Here is a 6,706-nt window from a genome sequence, read left to right as displayed (position 1 = left end):
TCTCCTTCCCTCTCTCCCTCTTCGGATTTGCAAAGCCTTTCGAATGCCGGCAGTTTACTGTTGCTCGTCTGTTCAAAGATAAAAAGGAGTCCATTAATCTTTCAGGGAGATATGTTCAAAGCAGGGACATTTTTTTTTTTGGTGGGGGAACGATCTGTCAATAACATATTTCTCTTACGCAATGCAGAAAACATCTGTTTTACATCAGAACATGTAATTTCGGCACTTACATAAGGCTGTGGTTGAAGAGTCGAGTGTTTTAGCTGCTTCTATAGTTAGAACATAACAAAGGGCCTGGCGTGGCGGTGGAGGAGGCTGAATTATGGCTTAATAAAAACCCATTAGCAGTGAAGAGGGCGACTAAATAGTTCAGACGGAAAGTCAGATTAGCCCAGAACCATTCCTTTCTGGAATGGCTTTCGGAGCTGTAAAACACGGACCTCAAACATGTGTTGTAGTTGAGCAAATGAAGTTAGGAAGAGAGAGCCTGTATTAGTCAATTGAGCCATAGCTCAGTGGTAGAGCATCTGCCTTGTCTGCGGAAGGTTCTGTGTTCGATTCCTGGCATCCCAAGGCAGGGCTGGTGTCAGGCTTCAGGGACTCAGCTTCTTCCCCCCCTTTGGCAGTAGATAAGCAGAACAAAAAGGAAGGAGTCTCCTACCAGTTAGAGATTTCAATGATCACCGCAAGAGAACAAAGCATCCATTCCTCAGAATGAAGGCGCTCCCAATTAAGGGTTCCACCCACTTCGCCCCTAGTCACCCATGCCACTTCTGTGTCTTGCAACCTGATCTCGCAACCACTTTGATTTCTGTGCTGCCACCTTATTTGCCATCCTTGACTTTGGGCTGATCGGTGATGCTTTCCAGCAACATTGAGTCTGTTAGTTCTCTCTCTTCCAGTTCTCCTCCTCCTAACTGTTCACCCCCCAGTTCTTCCCAACTTCAGTCTTCTGAACTATGCCCCTCTGCAAACCATTGTTCCAAATCTATACTGTCCCACTGCTCCTGGGAAGATTCAAGATCCTGATTAGGAGCAGGGGGAGGGGGAGGCTCCTACCATTCCTCCTCAGAGCCACCCTCTTCCACACGGTCCCTGACAGCTGGAAGGAATCCTGGAGAGCCACTGCCAGTCAGTGTGGATGATCCTGAGATAGATGGACCAATGGTCTGGTTCGGTATAAGGCGGCTTTCTAAGCGACACATAGCTCCACCCTCCCGGCAGGTCTGCATTATTGAATCTGTTCTGACTCAGGCTAGTCTCCTGGTTCAAGTTATATTAAGCACTTTTCAGAACACAGGTATTAATAATGCATATCTTATTAATAACACTCCGGCATAGGTTTGACTCCAAGTGCCCAGGAACGATATTTGTCTAATCCACTGGCACTGCAGTTTTCATACAAGAATGACATTAACACAGCCGATTCCAGAGGCGTAGCCGTGTTTGCTGCTCTCTCTCTCTCGCTCTTTCTCTCTCCATCAGAATCTCCTGGCACCTCAAAGACTAATAGATTTATTGCGCCTTTTGTAGATTAGAGCCCGTTTCATTAGACACGCGGAATATCATATTCAGTTTGACAATGCATTTCCCTGCGTGGGCACAGCACACAAACAGGTGCAGCAAGACAGAGAGAAAGACGAATGGGGAGTAGGGAGAGAGATTGTAAACTGTGGTGCCAAAATGCAGGAATTATAGTCCGTGACCAGGCATATACAAGATAAGCATGTTGCTTGTTCAAAACAACAGTCACTGACGATGATCTAATCTAGGCATGATGGCTATGGTCCACCTTCACTGTTGGAAACAGGGTGCCTCTGAAAGCCAGTTTCTGGGAATCTGTAATTCAGAGTGCATTGTTCTGCTCAGGTATGGCTTTTGGGCTTCCCAGGGGTATCTGGCTGGCCACTGTGAAAGAAGGATGCTGGACTAGATGGGCCATTGGCCCTGATCCAACAGGGCTCACATTCTTCCTGGTTTAACTCATCTGTTTTGAAAGCCAGCAATGGCAGTGAAATCCTTCATTCAGCTCAGTTCTGAATGGACAGAATCAAGATGATTGACAATCTCTGGTTCATCAGTTTGACACTGGAATCTCATTTTCTTCCCTTTTCAAGGAATTGTGACTTTCTGAACACCAGCAGGTCATGGAAGATTGCCACGTTCTCCTTCCAATTACAGTGGTACCTCGGGTTACATACACTTCAGGTTACAGAGACTTCAGGTTACAGACTCTGCTAACCCAGAAACAGTACCTTGGGTTCAGAACTTTGCTTCAGGATGAGAACAGAAATTATGCTCTGGTGGTGCAGCGGGAGTGGGAGACCCTATTAGCTAAAGTGGTGCTTCAGGTTAAGAACAGTTTCAGGTTAAGAACAGACCTCTGGAGTGAATTAAGTACTTAACCCGAGGTACCACTGTACTCATTTTATAGAGGAAAAACTAGTGGTGCACAGAACATCCCCGAACAAGAGGCAAAAAATTAAATACAGGCAAAAAACCAGAAAACTCCTCCCCACACCTTTCATTCTCAGAAACCCACTGCATCCTGTCTCCTCCATGTCCAAATGACTTTTGATAGGCAGTTGGTAAATTCACCAATTTTGACTACTAATGAAATAGTACGAGGTGTCTAGCAGTTAGAAAACTGAGCAATTTCGGGTGGATTACTCAGTTCCCTTTTCCCCAGGAAAGCCATTGCCAATACTTAGCTGGAGCTAAGTATTCTACCCTATTCCTTGTTCTTCTCTCACCAAGCCCAGAAACCACTTAGACTTGTGCTTTGGTGGGTCTCTTTGGAAAGTAAATTCTAGCTGTGAGAGGACCACCAAGAACATCTGTGTTGATGCCTTACATTACTCAGAAGAAAGATGAAGAAGAAGAAGAGGAGGAGGAGGAGGAGTCCTGCTTTATCACTACCCTAAGGAGTCTCAAACTGGCTAACAATCTCCTTTCCCTTCCTCCCCCACAACAAACACTCTGCGAGGTGAATGAGGCTGAGAGACTTCAGAGAAGTGTGACTAGCCCAAGGTCGCCCAGCAGCTGCATGTGGAGGAGCGAGGAAGCGAACCCGGTTCACCAGATTACGAGTCTACCGCTCTTAACCACCACACCACACTGGCTCTCTACTACTCACTGACTTCCATAGGAAATCTCTTTGCCCACACTTTGACTGTTCCCAGGTTCAGCCAAATACATACCTCAAGTGACAACTGGCGCAGGCCATTTGAGATCCAAATCCCACAGAAGGAATATTCTGGAAGATTCATCTATGCATATGTGATTATTTGCAGCCATCAGGAAACATGCACCCATGAATCAGGCTCCAGTCTTTATCTGTGCTATCATTTTTAAAGTTCAGGAGTTAGCTGGGTTTTCTTTTTTCTTTATTTACATATATTTATTTATGACATCAAAAAGCAAAATAACAAATGCCAAATAAAATAAAAGTAGAAAGAGACAGCAAGAAACTGAACATCATAAATTAATGTCATAAACCTCCAAATTACACAAATGTGTTTACATTATCCTGTACTTTATTACTACAGGACATTAGAAAGATATAAATAAATATGCTATCCTGTTGTCTTCCTTCACTGGTTCTCACCATAAGTGTAAGGTTAAGCATGCTGTGTCCCAGATTTTAATTATCCAATCTTTCAAGGATGGTTTCTTTCTATCCTCCCCAATTCTGACAATTAATAATTCTGGAAGCAGTTATGAGATGTTGCATTAATTCCCTGCCCTATGTTAGTCTCTTTAACATATTCAAACAGGAGAATTGGGGGGGCCAATGGTTAAAATCAGTGCTTCTTTCCTTTAAAAAATGTTTAGGGGTACTCTCATTTTGACTCAAGAAAATCACCATTTTATAGCTCAAATTGGGGAAAATAAGTACAGTAAATGGACAAAAGTACAAAGATTCACAAAATGTTTAGGGGTATGCATACCCCTGCATCCCCCCAGAAAAAAAGCACTGGTTAAAATATAAGCAGTTATTAGTTCAATTTCCATTGCTGTATTTTCCCAAGATATATGCCATATCCCAGCATTTGCAAGGAGTAAGATGATGTTTGTGGGTGCAGCAGAGGAGGCTTCTGATGCACAAAAAATATATAAACTGGAAATGGAAACGGTGATCAGTGTTGCCCCATCTACTGGAAGAAGTTACACCAATTCGCAGCACTGCTGAAGATCCGGAATGAACTCATTTCAATCACAGCCAGAGAGCATTTTTGAATTGCGGAACAGGGCGGGGTTAGACAAGGCACCCCATCACAGATCGAGATTTGTTTCCTGCGTGTCAGAAATAAACAAGAACACATCCCGCCAAGGTCCAATATATTTTTGTCACTTTTTCTGACAGGCAATTTTCTCCTGGGCCTTTGCTTACCTCGAGGGGAATAAAGAACCTTATTTTGTTTTCAGAGGGCTGTTGTGGTGAAACGCAAGGGTCCTCTGGCTTTCAAGGCCCAAAGGACTTGAACTCTCAGGTTTGGCTTAAGCAACAAAGAGCAGAAGTGAAATGCAATAAGTTTGGGCAACTGTAAGGCCTGTCAGGCACCTTATTCTGGGATCACGTCAGCATACAAATTTGGTTCACAGCAGAGCTTGAATTCCAGGTGTATTTGTGTGCACAAAGGCCATTCCTCAAACTCTTTGGGATGCCTCCTCCATCAAGCTGCTGTTTTAGAAAGACAGAAGGCACAATCTAGCCCGTTTATCTCAAGGACTTCAAGGAGTTTCCAGTTTCCACCATATCTGTCCTTGCCTTCATGTTTGCTTGATGAGGGCAAACTGGTCAGAAGATACCAGGTAGTAGTCCATGGAGGTGCAGGTCAATTCTGTGTCCAGGGCAGCTGTCTACCAGCTCCATCTGGTACATAGGCTGAGACCCTACCTGCCCGCGGACTGTCTTGCCAGAGTGGTGCATGTTCTAGTTATCTCCCGCTTAGACTACTGCAACGTGCTGTACGTGGGGCTACCTTTGAAGGCAGAGGAGACCTGCCTCCTATGCTTTTTGTGAAGGGTCATGCTTGAGGCAACACCTCCAACACTACCACCTGCTTGGTTGACTGACTAACCGTTAGCAGAATTAACCCTTAGGTTACCAATGGAATGATCCATGCTGCTGTGCTTCCAACTTATAGTTTGAAGAAAGTGCACAGGAGGAAGGTTTTTCACCATCAACACTATCCCTTAATACAGTGGAACCTCCATTCCTGAACACCTCTGTTGTTGTACGTTTTGGTTCTCAAACGCTGAAAACCCGGAAGTAAAGGCTTCCGTTTTTGAACGTTTTTCGGAACCTGAACATGCAACGTGGCTTCCGCTGAGTGCAAGAAGCTCTTGCAAACAATGGGATACAAGAATGCATTATACTGGGGGAAGTTGCAAAAAAATTGTATATTAGGCATATCTCCATATAAATATTATGAGAAACCCACACTAAAATGCTGATGAATTTTGATGAGGGCTTAAAGCAAACAGTTCAGAAACTGCTATGGAGATGTGGAGAACTGAACTCAAGGTTATAAGAAACGGAGAGATGTTGAAATGGAGAGCTTCACCTATCTCTAGTTAGACTAGTTTCCCAGAGCTCTGCTGGCTTTAGCATTCATTAGGCCTCTCCATATCTTCCTATCTGCTGCTTTTGTCTCCAGTGAGATACAGAGGATCTGGTGGGAGGAGAACATCAAGAGACTGCAAGTAATTTAATAACAAAGAGAATTGGGTTTGCCAGCAAAGTGGAAGAACGTTGAAGGTCACCCATCAGCAGAATGGTTAAAAATTTCTTGAAGTGGCTCTTAAAAATGTAATTAGGCCTATACATCCCCATAAGCTCTTGTGAAAGAAGCAAAAGACTTTTTTCCACAAAAGGTAAGAATATATTTTGAAACTTGGAATCAGTTTGTAATTTCCTGGAACTCAGGGTTCAAGCAGGGTGTATGCTTGAAATTTCAATTTATAAAAATAGAGTAAGGATGCATTTTGCTCTGAAAAGAACTTAAGTGTTAATTAGCATTCTTGTTGCTTCTGATAGTGAAATCCTTGTTGTAATAACTGAAGGAGCGAGTCAGGAGGGATGAAGTATTGCATGTGGAGTGGATCTTATCATATATAGCAGGGGTAGTGAACATTTTTCAGATTGAGGTCCAAGTGCCCATCTGGGAAACTTTTGAAGGACCACATACAGAACAGCAATGGGCGTGGCCAGAGGCAAAAATGACTGGAGTATAATCATTAATTTTATCTTTATCCAGTAGGCTAAATGTGGAGGGGAAAGATCACAGAATTCTGCTCAGTGTGTAACTTGAGCTCAAACAGCATACAACATATGAAGATGCTTGTTTGCCCAGATTGGAGGAGGATTTCAACTGCACCTGTGATTGTTGGAACCAATTTCCAGCCTTTCAAAGTGCTTGCCAGTCATTGCCAAAGGACCACCTCTTAGAGAAGTTCAAAATCCCTTCACTGTGATGTGCCAATACATATTGACAGATCAGGACTCGTCTCCTATGAACCTGCCTAGGATCCCAACATCTTTTTAAACCTTAAGCAGCAGCCTGTTGTGTCCCTGTGCCAGACTCGAGAGCAGGTGCTTAGTCCTTCCTGCCAATTGAAATGGTTGCCATCAAAGTTGCTAAAACCCTGGGGGAGGAGAAGACAGGTACTAGGGTTGCCATAGAAAAATTCAGGACAAAAA

Source organism: Podarcis raffonei, chromosome 9 (assembly GCF_027172205.1).
Source record: "Podarcis raffonei isolate rPodRaf1 chromosome 9, rPodRaf1.pri, whole genome shotgun sequence".
Lineage (NCBI taxonomy): Eukaryota > Metazoa > Chordata > Lepidosauria > Squamata > Lacertidae > Podarcis > Podarcis raffonei.
The sequence above is the reverse complement of the archived record's forward strand: the minus strand, read 5'-3'. Positions refer to the sequence as shown.